This window comes from Pan troglodytes, chromosome 15 (genome assembly GCF_028858775.2).
Source record: "Pan troglodytes isolate AG18354 chromosome 15, NHGRI_mPanTro3-v2.0_pri, whole genome shotgun sequence".
Taxonomy (NCBI): Eukaryota; Metazoa; Chordata; class Mammalia; order Primates; family Hominidae; genus Pan; species Pan troglodytes.
Genome location: NC_072413.2, coordinates 31,772,529 through 31,796,654, shown reverse-complemented (window position 1 = coordinate 31,796,654; position 24,126 = coordinate 31,772,529). Strand labels below are relative to the sequence as shown.

The following is a 24,126-nucleotide window of genomic DNA, read 5'->3' as shown; positions in this document are numbered from 1 at the left end:
AACCCTCTGCAGTCTTTTCTGATAGAGCCTTTCAAGCACAGGATGTAGTATAGCGGAACCTCACTTTGAACCAGTGCAAGGGGAGAGATATTTCCTTCCTACAAGTTTGGGAAGGATCTAATTTCAACATATCTTTACCTCAAACAAGATGTCTCCTGAGGATGACTCATGAAAATTAGGACCCTCCCCTTTGTGACTATTCCCTTGGATCTTATAAAAGGGCATATTAGATTTTCCATTCGACCTGATAGCCATGGCTTGGTACACAATCACAGAGAACAGTGTAAGTCATCTTCTCAAATTTTAATATGTCATTGTCAATTAGAACAACACAAAGAAAGATCACAGGAGAACTTCCAAGGACACAAGGGACAGTTGGAAGCCTGGTTGGGTGCAGAAGGATGGACTGATGAAGCTGGTGTGGGGATAATATCCTATAGTTCTAAACCTTCATTTTACAGAGGAGGAAACTGAGGCACAGAGAGGCTAAGTGGCCAGACAAGATCAGATGGCCAGTCAGTGGCAGAGCCAGGATTAAATCTTCTTCACTCCCATAAAATTATTAAAGCATTTATGGCATTGTATGCTTCTGGTTGGCTTATTCAGCTCTCAACTAGAGAATTTCTGAATCACTGAATTTCTCAACAGTGAGGCAATGCCTTATTTATCTTTCTCTAGCTGGCACCTAACAACCACTCAATCAAGATTTATGAAATCCAGTTCTACCTCCATGCTCAGTGCTCCCTTTTCCTTATATCACAAATACCATAATGACTAGTAAGGATGGAAATTATTTTCTTGAGGAGTCCAGCTTATGGACTTAGATTATTTACAGATTCAGATTCCACAAATTTCCACTATGGTCTGGGATACCTCCTGATATTCAGAATAGAATGGATTCTTTTGTGTCCTTCAAAGTACCCAGTGCTATTTCTGAATAGATGTGTCATTTGCTGTCTACGCATATCCTTACTTCCTCACTAAAGGGGATTGTGATTTTTAACATGAGGTTCAGATTTCATGGACTTACTAAAATATTTGAGGAGGTTTGGGCACCATAGCAGGGTAAAAGAATATCTGGAGGCTAAACATCTGATGCTATTAAGCAGTGGCGATCTAAGAACTGGCCAGTTTTTTTTTGGCAAAAACAGAGGGTTCAACACATGTTCCAATTTCCTGGTGAGATTAAAATGAGTCTATGTCTACATGACACAAAGACATCCAGTCAATTCAATTAAAAATAACGGCCAATTTGGTAGGGGGGAAAACAACTAGTTAAATTAGTTGTTAGTCATCACAGAAGTGAAACACACACACACACACACAGACACACCAACAATTGGTTAATTTACCATATTTTTCACTTTTATGCTTATCATTTTAGTCAATTATACCTATAGTCTCAGATCAATGTCCATATCTCAGATTTGATTACCTTTCAAATAAAAAATGGGATATGAAGTCAGGTCTAAAGTGGATTGCCAAGGTCACTTTTCTCATAGCCACTACCTTCTGATTCAGGATTGTCTCTGCTATAGGTAGCTGCATGTTGCCACTCAGAAGAGTTTGAAGGGTAGCATCATTGTTGGTTTAATTTGGGTGTTATCAATTTAAAAAGGTGGGAGGAGGAAGAAAACAGTCAGTTAGTCTTGGAAACCAAGTGTGATTAATCTCAAAGTTCTGTGGAATTTTTTTTAAATTTTGAATCAAGAAAGCTATTATATACTCCGCTGTTCAATCACTGCAGGCTACTTTTCAATTTTTTTTCAACTGCCCACTGTTTTCAACAGGCGCCAATTAAGATTCTGGGGTCAAAGGGTTAATTACATCTTCTTACTCACTATGTAGAATTTTCTGATTATTAACTAAGGTTGGATTAAGATGAAAAAGAACCTACACAAATGTTAATGCTAGTCCCTCCTCAAGAAGATTTATTATAAAGCCATGCTGAAATCTATCTGCTTTCCTCAAAGCAGATGGGGAACGAAATCTTAGAAGAAACAGTAAAACAGACATCTTAAAGACATGCAAGTATCTGATTCATCAAGACAGTTTTCTTATTACTGAAAACAGTTCTTAGCCATCCAGACTGGGCTGATCGGAGATTTCCTTTGTCACATCCCAGTAAGTCTATGAGGTACACATGCAAGAAGTGAGGCTTCGATACAGAAGTCAGGAGTTACAGCATCTCTGAATAATAATGCCTGTAATTATAACTTATATCCCCTGACATTAGTGTAACATATAAAGTGTAAGGCATAGTTTCTTAACCCCAAAAGCTGACTGCTTCTAACAGTACTTGTCAAATGATGAGGTTACTTCCTTGCAGGGTACGGAACTAACCACAGGTTCATGATTGAAGGTATACTAATGTTTAATGCATTGTGCTAAATGGATTTATATTTGTCAAAGGAGTTTTGCCTCTGCTTTCCTTTTTGTGCATATTCCTCTGCAGCCAAATTTCGCAGAGTGACATCTTACCATGGTGCTCCTTTAGGGACAAGTTTTGAGTATATAAGCACTCTGAAATTAGTAGTTCTTTCTTTGACATTCCAGTACAGAAGGGGGAAAAAATCACCCCAAACTCTTTTCCTATGACTTAACTCCAGTTAGAGAGAAGAATTACCAGTAGGCTAGGTTATTTTAATGACAGATTATTTTAAACTAAGCCTTCACCATCTGTTCCACCCCCTAATTATGAATGCAAAAAGAACATATTTCACAATTACATCAGTAAAAAAGTAAGATATACATGATTTAAATGCATGCATGTGCTCCGTGTCCAATGTGCCATGCATCTGTGATGTTCTTCCAATTCAGGCTCAGACTGCAGAGAAGATGCCCATACGTGATAGAGTATAATCTCTGACATACTCAACTTTCCCTTCAAACCCAGAGTTCTTCACTGTTGTGACGTAACTCCGTTAGGACAACAGCAGAGCCTGAATTCGGGCACTATGCATATCAGACATTAGAAGTGAGCATTTAATAGCTGCTAAGACAGCTTTGCTGTTAATAAGGAGAGGCTCTGTGAGAAAACTGCCTCCATTCCGTAAGCAATGGGTTAGCCTTGGGAAGAAGTGGGTCTGCTCTTGAACCATATGAGAAGCCTGGCTGGAGAGTGAGAACAGGACTCCATTGCCTATCTTTCCACTCTGTTTTGGCAGCAGTTAAAAGAGTTGGAAAGAAACAAATATTTCTTAAATTTTTTGGCCTTTTGATACAATCACACTGTGATAGCGCTCATTAAAATGCCATATTGCCCTCCGAATGCACTCAGGAAGTGATGCTATACTGCTCAGGCACACACATGTGGACTCCAAGCGACTTCAAGGAGAACCTGGATGGTGCCCAAAGTGCCCACATGTGTCTGTTTATGGGGAAGAAAAAGATTCACAAATTGTGTCTTTGCAATCTGACTTAACAATCCAGCACTGTGCAGAAACAAAAGCCTTATTTTCAGGAATAAGAATCTAAGTCAAGTATATTTTCTCAAAGTGGATAAAAGCACACGCATCAAAGGTTTAGGCTTTATTTAACCCTTAAGAATCTCTAAGAGCTTTCTGTTCCTTCCTTTGCCTTTCAATGAGTCAACTGCACAAAGGATAGCATAGGTTCAAACTGTCAGGTACCAAAAGCCACATGTTTCCCAATCACAACACCAAATTGGATTAGTTAAATTTGACTATTTTTCTACTAAAAAATAAATCCAGAACAGCAAACTGTGATGCCTCAAACCACCTTTCGTAAGGGTTTCCTACAACAAGTAAATTGAAACATCTTAGGTGAGAAAACAGTTAAGAGCCATAGATGGCCTCTCTTCAGTCCTTAAAAGAGAGGCAGCAGAATAAAAGGAGAGACACTGAGCTAGCAAAATGTTAAAACATGAGAAGAACAAAGAGACCCACTTTCTGAGCAAGACGAGGTTTTACTTCTGCTCCTTAAAATTCCATTTTGGGGGAGCTGTGTATCAAAGTGCTGACATTTTCCTCTGGGATGCTAGTTTAGGCTTTACTTCCAGCCTTGAGGGATGCAGATTTATTGATTTGCACATCCAGCCAAATGGACAATAGGCTCTGGTCAAAAGACAGTGACTGGCTTCTGATCCACAGGGGCAACTCCACATTATCTCTGGTTTGTCCCAGAGGAACCGGGGCTCCATTTGGGGCACAGGTGAGCACATGCTCCTTTTGCCTCAAGGAGAGGATTCCAATAGTTATTCTAGAGCACAAATATTCATTGCAATGCTACATCTGCTGTGCATACATGTGGTATGTTAAATTACTGAATGGTAGACTTCCGAATCTAAGGGCTCATTCCTTACTGTGCTTCTCTCTCATTGAATTCAGAGTTCTTTTTCAAGGTACAGGACGAATTCCCACCTTGGCAGAAGTAATATAAACAATACATTGCACTGGTCCTGAATGGCCTAAAAATGTCACTGCTTTGCTTTGGCTAGAAATATATGCTGTTCACTCACACGTGGGTACCAGGTGTCTTTCAAGTTGTTGGCATTAAAAAAAACAACTGAAAGAGAAGAATAAATAACAACTGTTTACCTTACATCCTGTCGAATATAGGCTACTGGAAAGTAGGAAGTGGTCTTCATTATATATATATTATATATGAATCAAATATGCTGTTACACATATTATATATAATATATATTGCATTTATTGTTATCGGATATCATAAACAATGCTCAGTTCACTCAGTATTCACCAGGGAAAAGAAAAGGAAGCAAACATTTGTTAGTCACATTACATAGCTCACATGTGAGATAGGTATTATTTAATCCTACTTTGCAGATGAGGAAACTGAGGTTCAGAGCATTTAAGTACATTGCTCAATGTCACCTAACTAACATGTGGTAGAGCTGAGAACAAAGGATCCTTTGACTGCTTTTCCTCCCACTGCTGAGACTACCTGCTGGGTATTTTAGTTGTTTCACACCTCGATATAGCTGTGTGGAATCCTTGCCTCCCTCTTCCAGCATTTCTTTCCACATGAGTGAGTCTCATGCTCTTTCTGTTTAGAAAACACCTGTTGACTGCAACAGAAAGCACCTGTTGAGCTCTTATTATGCATCAAGCCCATGACAGCCTGAGGTTCACAAAGGGGAGTGAGACAAGGTTCCCAATCACAAGCTGCTTTCTTAAAGACGACTCATCTGTGGGATCCAAGACTAAGAAAATGAATAAAGTTGAAAATTAACTTTATAAAACAGAAAGCCCCAAGGCAAAGGCAGTTTCCAATTTAGGATACCCTGAATACACAGTGGGGACCCCTGGATGACCCAGCTCCAGACCTCTTGTAGGTTGGTGTTGTTTTGGGGAAATGCGTGGAGTGCTCGATTTGGAAAACATGCAGTCAAAAGACCACCAGACTTTGAAGAAATTCCCATGAGCTGGAAGAAGATCCTAGAGCCCAGAAGTGGACAGGGGACCCCACAGGTAATAAATAATCCCTAGTAGAACCACATCTCCAAATAGGCAGCCGGTATGTAAGACTGGACCACACCACATACAAGCTGGCCAGAACACTGACCCCGTTTCCTGTCCCAGAGTTTTTCATTCAGACTTCTATGTTAGCTTTTTCCCCCTTCTCTGGTAGTATATACATACCATTTTATATAGAAGTCAATGTGAAAATAAGATAGTCTACAGAAATTTATTTTATAGTCATATTTACCTGAAAGTACAGCCTCACTTACCTGAAAACACACCCCTGATGTTGGCAGGGAAACCCACAGTGCTTCTGTTATGGCTAATTATGATATGAACCTGACTGTTTACTGGGCAGTGGGAGACTTTTAAAAACAGGCTCTTAAGACAAAATAATAAATGCTTTGTACAGGTATTTCTTTAGGTAAGGAGGTTTGTGTCGGGAGTAGTAACAATGATTAAAGAATCCCTTAATGAATTTAGAATATTAAAAGACCATTTAGAGACCACAGACACTAATCTGGTGCAATCGTGTTTTATTTCTAGGAACATTTTATTTGTATCTCCAGAGAAAAGGCATTAAAAAACATTTGTACTCAAAGGAACTTGATGGTTACAAATATAGTTCAGAAATTCTGGTTGAGGATAATTCATGGGCCATGAAACCCTTCTATGTTAATTTCAGGAAATCATTGTAAATAGGTTCTTTGCTCTTTATTTTATATATCATTCATATAATTAACAATTAATTTTTAGTAGAACCACATACAGCTATAAATATGATGGGCTGATAATAGAAACTAGTATTTAGTTCCTGGAGTCAACAATGCTTAGAATTGTTTTTAAAATTTTTTGTGAGTAACTGCACCTCTTCTGGGTCCTTCACTTTACAATACTGAAACCTTTATATTGGTTTTCTGTGAATTCCAGATGCTTAGAGGCTATGTTGCTTCACTGCCTTAGCTCCAGGATTTAGCTTCATATGAAGCAGAGATACATATTTATAGGGAAGTTAATTATTCTGATGGACCTGAGACCTGGTCCTGAATGATCTGTGGATAAACAACATGGTTTACCATTTGCTATGGCTCTCGGCTGCTTTGCTAACCTTCTTTCATTTCACAGTTGGCTGCTGAGTCTAGGTGAGAAGGACCAGCGTACACTGCCTATCCACAGAGCTCTCATTCTGTTCAAGGCTCCAAAGAAATGGAAATGCTTCTGCTTTTATCCCCATGTGCCAGACTATGTAACACATGAGAAGTAAAAAAGATTATAGATTTTTATGGTTTGCTAACATACTTGCTTATATCCAGAACATAACAACTAATATCATAAGAAATCTTCATCAGTGACGCTCTTGATGGCATCCTTCAAAGTAGAACAATTCAGCTTGTGAAATTTGCTAGGACCAAATTTGCTAAGTGTACATTAAATGACAGTCTTAATTTATACAATTAAAAGCAGTAATGCTTACTAGGGAGGCTGAGGCAGGAGAATCGTGTGAGCCCAGGAGTTCGAGGCCAGCCTGAACAACATAGTAAGACCTCGTCTCAAACAAAACAAAACAAACCCCAAATAACAAAAGAAAACAACAGTGGTGCTTGGCTGTATTGATCCTGGCTTCTCTGTGATCTAATTGAGGAACAGAATGAAAGGACTGAGCTGAGATATGGGGTTTTTGGTGTTGGTAATTTTGTGGAATGATTTAGTAAAGAAGAAAATCAAATTCTGGTATTTTCCACTGGCTTCCTAAAGTGAATCTTTTGTTGTTTGTTTTTTAAAAAGTGAAAAGAGAAACTGGAATTTTCTTCCTCTTTCTGATTGTACTTCAATGACTATTCTGGCTGGAAATGAATTCAGTGCTATCACTGAAGAGGGATTGGCCATTCATTACTTGAATTTGTAAGATCAAAAGGTGATTACACCGAAATCTCAATGAGTTTTAATAGGAATCATGGGAATGAAGTTGTCTATAAAGAAGGTAAGTATAACTAACTAAAATATGAAAATAATGTGTAAAGTGACTGCCTTGAAGGTAAACGCAGATATGTTAAGGTGATTTGAATAAGGCAAGGAATGTAACTAAACCATGGAAACCACTGTGCTGACCATCTCTGTGCCTTTCTGACCTATCATATCAGACAGCAAAAGATAATAGACTCACATATCTTCTGTTTTAGCCATCTGATTGATGTATCAAATAATCACTGTGATTGTTTTTTTCTTTAAAATAGGCACTCAGCCTGTAATCCTAGCACATTAGAAGGCCGAGGTAGGCGAATCGCTTGAGCTCAGGAGTTTGAGACCAGCCTGGCAACATGATGAAGTCTTGTCTCTATCAAAAATACAAAAAAAAAAAATGTAGCCGGCTCTGGTGCCACATGCCTGTGGTCCCAGCTACTCTGGAGACTCAGGTGGGAGGAACACTTAAACCTGGAAGGCAGGGGTTGCAGTGAGCCGAGACTGTGCCACAGCACTCCAACCTGGGTGATAGAGTGAGACCCCGTCTCAAAAGTAAAATAAAATAGATGCTCAAATTTGTTTAAAAAATATTTGAAAAGGTGTAATCCAGTGCTGTCTTGAAGTGAAAGGTTTTATGCAAGTAATAGATTGTCGGTATCAAAAAGCAAATTATATCTAGTACATGAATTGTCACTGGATGGTCATTTTTTTCAGACACAGATTTGTTCTATATATTTTGAGATGCCTGGACATTTGGTTATAAATAAATATAAACATGTTCACATATGCTCCTGTAATTACTAACTGGGGATGAATCATTTGTTGGAGCTAATAATGCTACCATATACATGTCCCAGGGCAGAAGAAAGTGTCAATAGCTTTTGTCCAGATATAGCCTTTCCTTTCCCTCTGTTCCAGAGTGCTGTCAACACATGTGATCTCTCCCTTTCTTAGGTTCTTTAGGTGAAGTCAGAGGTCAGTAGCTGGCATCTCAGCCAACAAAGGGCAGACCTTGTCATTCTGCTTTTTCCTAAGCAGCACAGAGTGTTAGCCTGCTGGGAAGGTATAACTTAGTGTGCATTTTGAATTGGGCTATTTGGAATAGATTGCCACAGAACAATCTACTTTTGCTACAGAGCCCTTATCACCTAACACACCTGAGTAATCGCTGGGTAAACTGCTTTCAGTGAATTAGGACAATGTGGTTTACTGAAGTTGTATAACAGCCATAGCATTACACATCCTACAAGGGATTTGCTGTACCAATAATCTAGGTTATGTATGATCTATTCAAATACACTGATGTGCTCATCGAAAGTAATTCCAAAAGAAATTTGGAGTTGGTCATATTGATAATCCGCTCACTAGAAACCTTGAATCAATAATCTCAGTATAATTCTAATGTGCACAATGATTATTTAGTCACTCTTTTGTCTTAAATAGCTGAAGATGTGTTAGAACAAAAATAATTTAAAAATGGATATATTCCACCATTCACTACATTTGATGAATGACAGTCTACATCTCAATGACTATTAGACTTATTAAAATTAGCATACAGAATTGTAGACTAATTATAGACTAAAGTGGCCTCAACCATATATAGCAATAATACGTTCAGCCACAGCTGTCACCTCTTACTTAGTCTTTCTCAACGTTCGATGTCAAAGGCATCCGAATTCCCAACAGTGATTGTATGAAGGGATAAAGATACTGATTAATTTCCGAGTATTATTTTTTCACTTGGCCCTCCGCCTGATTTCTTTTAAGAGCTGGGCACATGAACTAATACTTACTTTCATTATTACAATAGTAGTTATCTTAGTCTAGAATCAGAAGACTACAAGATGATCAACTTCACAGTTGAGAAAATTTCCACAAACTCTTATACAAACTTGTAGAATATTTTGAATGAAGTCCTAATAATTTAAGAATAATGAATCCCCCTGACAACTGTTGCTTAGACCTAACTTAGATTCTAAGTAAATAGCAACCTCCCTGACAAATGACAGTAGCCTGAAAAAGTGAGGAAGTACAATGTCAGATGATATCGCCTGGAAAACGACAGTGCACAGGTTTGGGACCAACCGTCTTTGTGTCCCTTCTATGTTCTTATTTTAGTTCCCTTTTCGTACTTTTCTTTTGTTTCTTCTTCACTTTTCCTTTCATCTTTTGGTGATGAATGCATTTTGCATTCATCCATTTAGTGAAAGAGGGGCCGATGGCTGCAGGGAGAGTGTGGACCATACTTCGCAGCCAATGTTCCCGTAAATCCTACTCTAAATGTATTTGTATGTGAACGCAGGGCAGTGAACCAACTCTGAATTCATTTATACATCTGACTCAGGGGTGTATAATGATTACTGACAAATTTTGAAGACCAAGAATGGCTCTGAATTTATGTTGGCTAGTGTAAATTTCATAGAATTGAATATTGGGGATAGACTCTTTTTGCCTCCAATGAGATTTGCTCATTCTAGCCTTGACCTTTCCCAACAAGTCAGATTTGTTTTATTGTCCTGCTTGGGGGTTGTGCTTTAGTAACAGGATGACCTATTTTAATTTCTACTTAAATGTGTCACAGCCTGAAAAGTGACTTCCCCTAAAGGACTGAGTCCTTAAAGACTCAAACTGGCCTTTGAGACCAAATGGAAGACTTGTATCCCAAAGCAAATAAAAATATATTAAGGGTTTTACAAACACAACCATAAGTCTTTATCATTTTCTGTATGTGCCTTCTACTCTCATTACAGGTTAACTATACTTGCTTAAGACATTTGCTGCTCCTTTCCTCTAGATTTTTACCTTTCTGACTCCTTTCCTGCCACGACAGGAGCCTTTCATGAAAGTGTTAGCCAATATTATTTTGCCTTTTCCTAAACAGCACACAGACATGACCCACAAGGCAGGCCTAATGTACTAGACGTAGACATAGGTCTGCAGTACATAAACATCCTTAATTTCACATGAGCTAGTGACTAGCATTAATCTCAATACTGTATAATGCAACAAGCTCAGCTCTTTCTCGTAAGCTCAGCAAGGTGCAAGTAAGGTATCCTCACAGGCAATGAGCAAAGAAATCCATTCCTTCACAGTTTTCAAAAGGCAAGTCTTTATATTGGGGCCCCTAGTGATAACTATGTCATCACAATTAAAATTTTCAAAACTATCACATAAAATCAACATATTGAGCAGGATAAAAATCCCTGTCCCACATAGCTTACTATACAGAGTAAAACCTACAGGATCTGCCACAAATCATTTATGCTTGCTTCTTCAAGGCTGAAATCTTTTGGCTTACTGGAACACACACAAGGAAATGGTAGATGTAGGAAGTTATCCAGCAAGTGATTGGAAGAAACTTATTACTAATGCCCCTTATAATATATTAGGAAGTTTGAACGGATTATTCATAGGCTTAAACACTTAGCTACAGGGTGATGCCTGGTAGAGGAAGTGTTGCGGTGTTGGAGGACATGGGCTGAAATATTAGGACTCTTCTCACCACTTTTCTGCATAAGTCAATCGACAACAGGATTGCAGATGCAGTAAGCAGCCAGAGTAGTTTAAAGAGAATGGATTCTTTCATATCTCTGCCTAGGGTCTTTCCAGGGTTCTCACAAAAAAGGGAATCTGGATATCAACCCAGCCCTAGGTAAAGCACCAGAAAACAGGCAGGGGTTTCTATGCTATAGAGGTAGACTCCTGGCCTCATTAAGAGGTGTGGCAGAGGAGGCTTCTAGAGTCAGAAGGCCTTAACAGGAGCCCCCAGAAGAAGAGGATTGAGGAATGAAGAAGAGATGCATCAGGCAGATGAACTACTTCTGAGAGCAGGTTCCCTTGACTGCGATCATTGCTAAGGAGCACATTCTGTGGCTTTCAGCAGGAATGGACTTGCTTCAGCTCTTGAAAAAATCCTCAACAAGGGAGATACACTGCCAGAGGCCATATCTTATGGCTCACAGATCTGGCACTATACAGTGACCTCTCTTGACTGCACCCTCTAGTTTTCTTCACCATGAAAACCATGACTCTATCAGAAAGTCCCTGGTCAGATTCAGAGGGACTCTAAAATGAGACAATGATAGAGAAGATGGAACAATCTATGGCCTTGTTTTCTCAATTCCTTCAGTGATGCTAAAGAGCCTATGTGGCCAGAGCTGAACAAGTTCCACGTTCAGCTTTGAAATGGCAACACTTCAAACATTTCATGAGGCAGCAGGCTGTAATGCAAAAGAACACACGAGCTTTGAACTCAAATAGACCTGAGCTAGAATTCTGACTTAACAACTTCACTGTTTTCTCATACGAAAATGTAAAGAACAACATCTATATATTATTCATTTCAGTCAATAGAGTTGTTGAGATGATTAGAGTTAACACACGTAAAAGTGTCATCATACAGCAGGTATATAATAAATGGTGCCCATGATGACTATTACTTGACTTGGGACCCTGATTTAGGAAGAAAGTCTGCTAGTAATTGTGGGTTTTATCTACTCGTAAGGAGAAAAATACACTTGGAAGTGTAGGATAATCTACTAAGGGCAGTTAAACTAAATGTGTTACATAGGAGACAGGAGACTAATGTTACAGCAAGAAAAAAACTCAATAGTCATGTCTGAGATAAGGTTTCATCATAGTCAAAAATATTTCCCTTTACAACTCAAAAAAACAAGTTTGGAGACAAACAATTTTAAGGGAGAGAAAGACTGTTTACTTCAGGGATTGCAGAAATTAATGAAAAGAGACAAATTAAGGAAATACAGGGTGGGACACTTGGGCAGAACATTAATGTCAATGAGAAGATGAAAAGAATCAAACAGAGACATAGGAGAAAAATGATTTTTATAAGCATGACAATTTTAAAATAAGAACTATTCTAGGATCTATATACACATACCACACATACATATATATATTATATATATACACATATAATATATATGTATATATTATATATGTGTATATATGTATATATATGTGTATATATATAATATATATAATATGTATATGTATATATTATATATACATATATAATATATATAATATATACATATATTATATATATATAATATATACACACAAATAAACACATACATGTATATATTTTATATATACATATATAATATATATATATAATATATACATATATAATATATATATAATATATACACACACATAAACACATACATGCATATGTTGTCTTAGTGTGCCTGGGCTGCCATAAAAAAAAAAACCCAGATTGGGTGACTTAAACAACAGAAACTTATTCTGTCACAGGCCTGAAGCCCAGGAAGTCCACAGTCAAGGTGCCTGTAGGGTTCAGTTTTGGTGAGGTCTCTCTTCCTAGATTGTGGAAGGGTGTGGCTCACCTTTTTTGCTGTGTCCTCACATGGCCTTTCCTTGATGTGTGTGCATGGTGGGAGACAGACAGAGTGAGAGTGCTCTCTCTGTCCTCGTCTTCTGATAAGACCACAAACCCTACTGGATCAAGACCTTATCCCTAAAATCTCATTTAACCTTAATTACCTCCTAAAATCTCCAAACACTGTCATATTGGGAATTTGGGCTTAAATATATAAATTGGTGGTGGGGGCACAATTTAGTCTATGGCACACATATATATGTATGTGTATTAAATATTCACCAGAGCTGGGCGCAGTGGCTCATGCCTATAATCCCAGTGCTTTGGGAGGCCAAGGTATGAGGAATGCTTGAGCCCAGGAGTTCAAGGCTGCAGCAAGCTATGATGGTGCCACGGCACTTCAGCCTGGGTGACAGAGTGAGACCCTGTCTCTAAATATAAATAAATAGACCCCAAATCATAAAAGGATTTTAATAATAATATTAACAGTGACAGATAGCATTTATGGAGGTGGTCTCTGTGCCAGACCCTGGGAGAAGGACTCTACATGAACTAACCCAGCTCAATCCTCAGCACCTACTCCTGATATATATATATCAGGAGTATCAGGAGTATATCCTGATATATATATATATGTGTATATATATATGTATATATACATATATATATACACATATATATATACATATATATATACATATATATATACATATATATACACACACATATATATATATATATATATACTTTGCCATACCTGTCTGAGATGAAGAAAGTGAGATCACACAGCTGGGAAATAGTACAGCAGGAACTGAAATTCAGGCTGCCATGCAGCATGTAGTGCAATTGACTTGGACCCCATTCTTTCATGGCAGAGATTCTTGAGTTTTTGATATCAAACAGCTGCCATTCACTCCCCTGTAGGTTTGAATTCCCTGAGACATAGAGCAGAATGATAGTGCTCAAGGTGATGTTCAAAGCAGAGATGGGACAAGAAGATGATTGTTGTCCTCTCTGATTGAGATGAAGCCAACCTAGAGGAGGTGGCTAGACTTGACAGTCAGCTAAATGTGATTTAAGCCAAACCTTGGTGGATCATAATCCACTGGGTAGATCCCATTCTGTGGGTGCAGTGTTTTACAAAGGGTGACTCCTGGGCCACTCTTTCCCTCAAGGAATTCTTCTATGCCCCCCAAATACTGGAAACACATCTAGTAGTCCCAGAAAAATCAGTTGTATTTGAACACTCCTTCAGGCCAAAGTGTAATGGACTGATATAAAATCTATAAAGAATTTGAAGAAAGAATGGGAAGGTTCTAGGTACTAAAACAGTAAAGATAGCAATAGCAACATACTTCTATTGCTAAGTTTCTACTAAACATACTAGCAGTATAATGGGTTTATACTGATTCTGGATTATTTCCACTGTCCCCTCTTCATATATAACTGGAAGCAGATGAAAATGGGTGTGGGCTAGAGGGGAGACTGTTCCTAAGCTTCCTCAAACTCAGTTTGTGTTTCAGATGAGAGCTGGGTCATGAGAACACAGAAAGAGATGAGGGAAGGAGGAAATGAACACTTGGCAAGGTTCTCTTTTCATCAGCATGCGTTCCCTTAGCAACTGTGCCCTCCAAGCACAAAGCACTGGCCTGCACGTTCATCATCACTGGGACAGGAGGGCATGTCTGGGGGTGATGAGGAAGGAGAACAGAAAACACCTGATGCTAAAGCCTTTCATCCCCTTGACAATTTTTCCCAAGTCCAGTTCTGTCTACCTTCAAATAACACCCACACACTGAGGCCTGTGAGTGACTTCAAGGCTGCTGGCTGCCTCATGCTTGGCAAGCAGTGGTCACAGTGTCTGTGAGAGTATCTCTTGCTCTCTGTGGCCCTGCAGAAGGCCAGCACCTCCCTCCCATCATGTGCGTGTGCACTCAGGCAAACGTGTACCATCCAGTTCTTTGTTTACATGGGGCAAGTGATCAACTCAATATTTTTTACTTAAATGCCTGTAAAGTGGAAGCCATGGACATTTGATTTTAGAATCCTAAGTTAATTTTTCTTCTTATCTGGCACTGTTTAGATCTCAAGTAAATTCAGTTCTGGGGATTGCCACTTTATTGAAAGAAGAACTTAGAAAGGGCTCAAAAGGGAACTGAAAAAAAATGATGAGATGATTGAAAAACAAGACTAATAGGAAACGGCTGAAAGGACTGCATCCCTGAGCCTGGAGGAGCTTGAGGGGCGATGAGAACACACAGGAGGCTTGTCTGCCAAGGCCAGCAGCCACCTCTCTGTTTCATGAAGGGCAGATGACGTGTGGATAACTGGGGTGGGAAAGGATTCAAGGAAGTGACAGTGAGGACTCTCGAGGACAAAAAAAGGGCAACTGAGGAAAACTGTGTTGCCTCCTGGTTTGACAATCTCACAGGCCAGACCTATACTGCTGGCGAGTACGGCTTGAGAAAGACCCTGCCTAAACGTTGAGGTGTGAGAGACAGGCAGACACTAAATGATCACTAATTTTGTGAATATATGTTGTGTTCTAAAGTTGTCAGGAGAAAGCCATGAGGAGTTTCTGGCCAGCAAAACTGAAATTTGCAGCCAAATATGTATATACATTCATACTAACTTCATCATGGTACCAAGCAAGCTCTTCAGACAAACATAGTTCAGGGTGAGAGTCAAATAGGTAGCTACTACAAAGGGCACTGTCTTGAGACGGGGGCTAACCTGCCTCAGTGAGATGTCTATAATGCTGTTATAAAGAAAAAAAAATTAACCTGCAGAGGGAAAAAGCTAAACCAATCCACTACAGTGAGTGGGCAGTTATGCACATCCCCACAGTCTGTGGTTTAGCTGGTAAATTGGAAACTACAGTAGATTTGACCCAAATCCAAGAAGGCAATGCATGAAGATCCTCCACCACTCCAAGTAAGCATTGGAGGGTCTTATGGACCAAGCAAGAGAAAAACTCCTGGTGTTTGTACAGATAGCCCTTTCATTCCAGGAATTTTCACAGGCATTATTGGCCTCGTTCTTACATCCTCTTAGAGGTGTTCACACTCTTCCCATTTTAGAGACAGCCACTGAGCCACCGAGTATCTCTTACACTGTCTCAGGGAGCGCATTGGTTTTCCCAATCACATGTTCTATGCGTGAAGCTAAGAAAAGTGTAACCTGTGGGCAGTGATCAGGGGTGGCTGAGATATCTTCATTACCCGACTATTTAAGAACCAGGTCTCTATCCAACCCCAGCCTGTCACTGCATCCACTGCTCTTGCCAATATGACAGCTTTAAGCAGCATTTACTCTGTTGGTGAACACAGCATGTGGTAAAATGATTTAGCATCATGAATAAACACATATGTTTGCTTGGGTCCAAATTTTAGAAGTGACAAACCCATTTTCTGGCCCAAGATTTAATGGACTAGAAACAAACTAAAAGGTGCATAATTTACTATGCATGAACAAGTAACTTCCTTTGCAGCAAGTGAACTCTGATATCAAGTGCTGCACTTAGAACTGCTGATTACAGGTTGTGTGTTCCTATTACTAATGTGTGTGTGTGCATGCACACACACACACACACACACCCCTCTAAACATACCCCAACAATAGTTCTTTCATTCCTTGAAACATAACTGGGTATAGAACTGGTTGATCATGGATGCCTAATACCATAAAGTAAAGAAGAAATCCTGACTTGGGGGGGAAAACGCATTAAACAAGAGATTAATAAAAAGATGCTAGTCTAAGCCAGCAACAAAAAGAGGTGTCAGGAGATAATCCCTCTTCAAAAAATGCAAATTCCATGCCTGGTTTCTTTAGCTTGAAAGTGGTGTCCCCTACCTGTCACGTTTTCCCCAATAGACAGTCTCATCATTTTACTTTTAGTCTTGTTCCCATTTTATGTTTACATTTTATTTTCTCGTTCCCTTCCCTGAATCCCCTGCTTCTAGTTTCCAGCTCAGTGTTTACAGAGACCTTTACTAGAATGAGGGAGGTTGAAGAGACCCCATTTTCCCCCTTCTCTTGTCATGCCCATTCTTTTTTTCCCTATTCCCAGAGAATAGATAAGTTTACCCAGAAAATAAAAAGCTAATACAACCTTTTGCTCATCAACAAAAGTATGTCTTGTTGTAGCCAGGAATAAGTTAATAAAACAGGGAAAAGCCTTAGTGGCTTAAAAATAGGCTCCTTGGGGTTATGAAGGAACAATGTTGTTTTTTCTTCCCAGCGTGCCAGGATTTAATTAAGTGATAACAGTCACCTTGGGGTGGCTGCACAAGGCAATAATATCTAGGTGAAGAAAAATGCTGAAGAGAGTTGAGTACAGTCAATTTATCTTCAGAGAAGGCAATAAATGAACAAAGCATAGGTATTGGGCTGATTGTTTCGCAATGTTTCCATTACTGATAAGCATCAAAAAAAAAGCACAGAGATTTGGTATTTTCAGTTTCTGAAATGTATTAAATACAGAGAAAGGAAATGAAAAAATTGCTGTGAGGTCACATCCTCACATTCTCATTACAAACAGTTTGGTAATTATTCAAGCTAAACATAGAACAAGGGAATGTTCACGTTGACACAAAGGATGCGGACACAGCTGAGTCGTTTATTTGTAAGCAAACATACAAAACTTGGAAATTTCTGTTCTGCCAAAAAAGAGAAAGCAACCATAAAGAGAGGTGAAGGCAGAGTGAGGATGCATTCGTGGTCAGCCTCAGAAACAGCAGACTTTCTCTGTTCAAAGGTCAAGTTTGAGGAAATTTAAAGAAGTTTAGGGGAATTAGTACAGAAGTGTTATGATAGAAGAATATCCTAAAAAACAAGCAACCAAACAAAGACAAACCCCCCAAACAGTGACCTTATTAGCCTGCATAATATTAAGAACTAACTGTAAGGTTAGAATAAAATTATTGAAAGCTCAGGCCCACAGAGAATGTTAACAACAGAAACATGCCATTGGTTTTCAAAGCAAGGTTTGAAAGAAAAGTGTGCATGGATACTTGGGTGACGAAGCCAACACATTACTTTCACTTCTTTTTGTGGGACGTGGGGCTTGGGGATGGGCAGAAAGTAAATGGAGAGTCTTTTCTTTTTCTAGTACCGTAACAGCAACACAAAACTTCCTTGTATACTGCTCCAGTCTTTCGTCAGTGGATCTCAAGGCACCCTGCAAAATTAATTAATTCTAACCCTACCTCTGCTTGGTATACAGAAAATGAGACACTGAGGTTAAATGTAACTTGTCTAAGACCACTCAACCTGTTTGCCGTACAGTTTTGATCCCTAATTCCCACACTTCTTGTCTACTTAATTGCCTTCTTGGAGACCACATCACCTCCCTCTTAAGAGTTCATGTTCATATCTCTCCAATTTCAGTGATGATTGAAAAAATCCTGCCCTGAACCCCTGCCCTCCACTTCCCTAGCTATGCCTCCAGCCATACTCTTCCTTCAGTGAAAAGTAGACCCAGCAGAGCGGCAAGGTTGGCATCTCTGTTTCCATCTGGGTCAGCCCACGCACACCGCAATGTTGAGACAGGAAACGTTTCCTTCCCCTACACAATCTTCTTCTCCCTCACTCACCTCTCCCCCTGAGAGTCAACGTGCTTGATTGATTCCCCCTCCCTCCGCAGGATACGCAAAGAATAAGAGTCAGCTAGATGATGATGCTTGAGAGGTTGCCTGCATAAGGAAAACAGTAAACAACTCAAAAGCAAATAAAATAAAGATAAAATCACAAATGCTTTGTCACAGAAATCCTATCATCTTATGTGGCTCTATGACAGATTTGTAAATTATAGAATGTTGGGGGTGGGTAAGGTTTGATGAGATTTTCAAGAAAAAAGTGTAGGGTCTTACAATTATTATGAGTACTTGTGTTGTCTTAAGGTTGCATTACAGGGGAATTGCTTTCTCAACTTACCGAAAAACAAAAACTTTTCATTTTAATCAAGCCTTTATGTAAGTAAATTCAAAGGCAGTATTGAGGAGAAACGGGATGCCACTCTCCTAGGTTACCCTATCTTTTCCAAATACTTGTCAGTGCTATCTAATATTAATAATAATAATTCTCATAAGTCCTAATGCCAAGGTTTAGGTGACAAGTCTTTTTACAACAGCAGATTTTAATATTAGATAACTTGGGGTTTTTCTGTTGACAGCTGTCCAAGACTGACTACTGTAAGAGACAAACTGCTGAAGGAATTATTTTACTCTTCTGTTCCAAAGAGAGTTGTAAACTGCTGAATGCAGGGATATTGGAGTTTTATTATGTTTTGGCTTCAGTGCTGCTGTGCTAACAGCACAACAGAGCAGGGAGAAGAAGGTCTGACTCTAGCCATATACTTCTGAGCAGAGGGAACTTCTCAAGGTTCTTTTGGTTTAGCATTATTAGTTTTCTGGTATTATTGTGTGGGAGTGGCCAGTAACCATTGGGTCCTTTAGGACCTTTGAGCTACAAGCCTTGTATGGGTCTACTATCTAGGGTCCTTAAAGTGGGACTGAATGGGATAAGGACAACCAGTTAACACCCATGACATTACCTACATACATAACAATAAGAGTTTCTTTTTGGTTGGCCAAAATAACACAAAAGGGACTCATATATTCATTAATTCGTGTTCCAATGTAAAGTGGTCTGCACAGGTTTATGGCCTATGCCACCACAACCCGATGCTAGCCTATGGGCAGGGAAGACTAAAGCTCTGTTGATAATTAAAAGCTACATGAACCACCTGGCTGAGGCAAGGTGACCAGCTTGAGACTCCAGATGCTAGCTCAGATCGTCAAGGCGAGCAGTGCTCTGTGCTCCATAAGGCCCTTAAGCCCCCAGGCTCCCCTCTTCTCTGCAGTGGCTTGCCTCTCAAAAGAGCACTCTCCTTGGCATGGGTGTCTGGAGTGACTCACGAGCTCACAGCTCTTCCCGTCCAGTGTCAAATGGGTCTCTACTCTCCTAGCACCAGTGGTTTTACAGTGGAGCTCTAGGGGTTGGGTATAATTGAGAAGTTAGAGAATGATTCTGTATGCTTATTTTTCTCAACTACCTTGCTCATTTAGCATCATTATCACCACCCACGATGGCTCTCCCAGTGTGATAATTTAAAATAAGGTTGATGATCTCATTGGTATATTTAATATTAAGAGGCTTTGGTTTGAATATAAAGAAACTATAATTCTGATTAACGTCCATTAATCTATGAACTAGCCATATTTTCAAACAACTGGCCAATTAAAAGTTTATGCCTGTGTTGAAACCTCTACTTACCACTTTACCATTAACAATAATACACCCTAGGAGATTTTTCCTGTTTGAGCATATCAAAGTGAAACACTGATTTGTTTCATTTTAATCCTCAAAAGTGAATTGGTTGGCACATTCTAATGTGCCCTAAATTAGGGAAGCTGCCATCAGTTAAATACACAACAATTAAAATAGAGCAGAAGTGTTAATGTAGGCAAAATCTACTCATTTATTGATCTTAAGCAGAAGACAAAAATGTTCATTTATTTTAGCCACAGAAGATTAAATTTTCCTTCCAGGAACATTGTCTACATGGAGGGGGAAGATATACACCATCATATTGACTTACTATTCCTGTCAGATATATTAACTTCCAGTTCATGCTCATTATGGCCATGTGAAATAGTTCTAGGGATTTTGTTGTTTTTTCGTAACATAGCTGTACTGCTGAAGTATGAAAATATTTCGGGAAAAAAATAGACCAGTAATTGAATAGACTGTCAGGAAAACATACACCAATTTCTTTTTCAAAGAGATGGGTAACTGAATTTTCTAGACATTGTGTGAAATATCTAGAAAATTCAAATGTCTAGAAAATTTGACTAAGGTATTTGAGCAATATCTTAGTCAAACCTTTGGACCTATGTTTTAGTTGGAATTGTAATCCGTTATATAATTTTATTGGTAAACATAGAAAAACTTGGCTACATCTTCTATTTATTATGAAAGGTTATCTTTTTACCATATATGAAAGTAGAATTTTAAAAGTATAACAGCAGGAACCTCCAAAGCATAAAAAAGCACATAAAATAACAATGAAAACCAGTTCTCAAATGGGTAACATCTCCAAATCTTGCATTATAGTCTAGCTTTTATCCTTGGTGGTTTAGCCTTGAATCTCCCATTAGTGCTGATGGGAACTGCATAGCTAAAGCCCATGCATCAAGTTGAGGAAACACTTCTTCGTAGTAGTTCTGACTCCAGTGTTATAACACAAATCATGATAATATTTTTCTATCTCTGCATTTCATTGGGAAAAAATACAATCTAGCACTCTACACAGTCATAAATTATGACTCTATTCTTCTACTGTTTATGATTATTACCCTATTCCATATAGAAAATAATCTTTTAAAATAACATTTTAAACTATGGTTTTTAACAAATAATAATTGTAGTTTTGTTGTATCTATCATTGAAGATTTAAAAAATTACAAATAAGACTTTCATATCATAACCTCAACAGAGATGTATCATTCTATCCACTTTACATATTTATGAATCAAACAGCTCTCTCTATGTCTTCAGGTTTGATTATTGCTGTGGAACAGTAGGGAGCTGGAGGTGAACGCTTAGTTCTGTTCACCTCAGGTCTAATTACAAACTCTTATTAGCACTAGTAGGGGTTAGCTCAGCTGTTTAGAGAACTTGCATAACGAGGCCAAGGTCAGGAGCCTGAGGCCTCTCTCCAGCGGTTTCACTCTGTTCTATGGCCAAAGAGACTGTTCCTGATGCTAACCAGTGGCCTCTAAACATATATAGCACTCTCAGTCACAGAGGGATAGGGCAGAGAGCGTGGCTGGGTCAGTTTAAATCCATCAATGCTGATAGAAAAATAGGCTCAAACTGTATGTCTGCACAAGCAGATTTTTGTGAATAAAATATTTACTAACAAAACTAATAAGTATAAAAGTTCAAGTAGGTTCCAAAGACCTTTCAATAATGGCAAAATGGCTTAAGAAATTTTCAGAGTAATTCATCTTCATTAACAACATTCAGAAAATACAAATAAGCAAAAATAGAAACATAAAAAAAACCTATAATCCAGAGATGCATTCTACTAATGTTCTGATGAACATGTTAATTGATTAACTCATTAGGTATTTATTGGGCCACTACTATGTGTTGGGAACTAACCCAGGTACTAGGCTCTGAAGATGATGAACTAGGCAGATAGTCGGTGTTCTCTTGAAACCTACAGTTTATAGACACACAGTTTAAAAAGGCATACTCTATATGATTCTACTCTATAGACTGTTGTAGAAGTTATTCAACCAAAAGGTTTGCCACATTTGCATCTGCTCTGGGCCTCTTCTAACAGCAGTCCTACTCAAGTGTCCGTTTTACTGTTTCTTATACTAAACTTCATACTAGTCTAGTCAAATACATTTTGAGCCTATTTAGAAAGTCATATGCCTAAGGGTACTGCCCTAGAATGATAGTGAAAAGGGATATTTCAAAATTACTGTGAGGTCCCCATCCAGATTTCTTTTAGTAAAGGTGTAAGTGATAATTTTTATGACAGTATATATACTTTTATTATAGAATTTGAGTAAATACTATGCTTGGTTTTGCTTGTTCTATGATAAAGGCTCAAACAGCATCTCTCTATAAAGTCAGAGAAACATTTTGCTTTGACTTTTAGTTCTTTTCAAAATCTTTGATTGAATCCTCTGAGAAAAATAGCAAGTTCTATTGCTACTGCTCCTTGCTAATATGTTCCTCTTATGATGAGCATTATGTCCTGTGGCTTTAAAACAGACACAGCACACGTCCTGGAAAGAGGACTTCTCAAGAGCCGAGGCAGTCCATTCCCACTGTGAGTGATCATAGCAGGGATTCCCCCATTCCACTGTGCCCCAAGAGTCACTACTTAGAGTGTGTTACAGAGCTGACATTCCAGGAAACTCCAAAGTCTCATCAGAGTGCACGCTGTGTGGTCACGGTGGAAACTTCAGACCCCTTTCTATTTATTTTCAGAGAGAAACAAGATGTACGAGGTTCATAGAAAAAATGCGATTAAATAACCACACATGGAGGTTGTATGAAGAAGAAATTCACAAAAGATTCCAATTATACATATATAGGAGGTAGCAGACACTTTCTCACTACATACTATTGTGGACTTCTCAAATGGAAAATGACAGGTAAGAAGCCATTTCTATGACTTGAAAATACTTGTCCACTGAAAACCATATTGTAGTCACACTCCTGACTCCCTCACATGTTTCTATAGTATCCAGCTCCTAGCAACTATGTCATTAAAGGGATTTGGCCAACAAATCCTGACTCCCAATGTAAAGAAATACACAGTTTTATCATTTTCAGGATGGGATCCAAGAGAGTATACAAATCAGGCCCATTCTGGAGTTAGTGTTAACCACTTCTCTAGCTGTTGCTTTGTCTGACACTTTCAGCATGCCATGGTTCATACATAGAAATAGTACTGACATAAGGAGTTTTTTTTTTTTACTGCTCTGTGAAATAGTAAGTACCACACATAGCAGAAATTTGCAAGTCTTCTTATTAATTTGGTTACACTGGCCAATAATAGTCAGCAGGCGGCTGTAAATTCTCCCTGTAGATTATATATTAGATTATGACACTGAATAAAATGAAATAAACAAATACTCTTGTCATGATGTCTAGCTAACTGAATAAAATGACAAAAAGATTTGGTAACATTTTTAAGGTAAAGAGTATTATTTTGTAAAGCATAAACACATTAATATATGGGGCAGAATATCAGGGAAATACCTGTTCACTTGTCATATATTTAAATATTTGTCATATACATGAATATGATATGTATATATACATGTGTATGTATATATGATGTGTAACATATATGTAAATTCTGTAACTTTAAAAAAATTCTCACTATACATTTCGGATCTCTTTTCACGTCACCACATACAGGTGTGATTTTCTTTTTTGTAAATAGTATGGTATTTCATAATAAATTTAACCATTCCTCTATGGAGCATGGTTTCAAAATTTGAGGCAATTAGAAGCAATGCCACAATGGATTCACTTTAGGATTTATTTAGTGTAATATTCTTTAAAAATGAATTACTTGATCCCTTCTAATAATACTGAGAAATTGCTCTTTTTGCCAAATTGTTTTCAATATCAGAACTATGCATTCTCATCAATAGCAAACAGGAATGTCAGTTTCTCAACATTCTCACCAATATTTGATGCCATCAGTCTTTTCGAACTTGGCCAATCTGTGAAGCAAAAGCATCTGTCACTGCTGTTAATTTAAAGTCTTTTCATGTATTGTTTGGTCATTTCTATTTCTTTGGTGACATTTCCATT

At 38.5% G+C, this 24,126-nt stretch overlaps 1 protein-coding gene and 1 long non-coding RNA gene across 15 annotated transcripts in view; one reads left to right on the top strand and one right to left on the bottom strand.

The window, feature by feature from the left end:
- NPAS3 (neuronal PAS domain protein 3) overlaps positions 1 to 24,126 on the bottom strand; it is an 868,305-nt gene that overhangs the window by 246,071 nt on the left and 598,108 nt on the right. The gene's annotated exons all lie outside the window — the stretch shown is intronic.
- LOC107968142 (uncharacterized) overlaps positions 9,388 to 24,126 on the top strand; it is a 28,061-nt gene continuing 13,322 nt past the window's right edge. The window contains exons 1-2 of the long non-coding RNA XR_001709087.4: positions 9,388 to 9,481; positions 22,786 to 22,952. This is a non-coding gene — a long non-coding RNA (uncharacterized LOC107968142). The remainder of the gene's footprint in view (positions 9,482 to 22,785; positions 22,953 to 24,126) is intronic.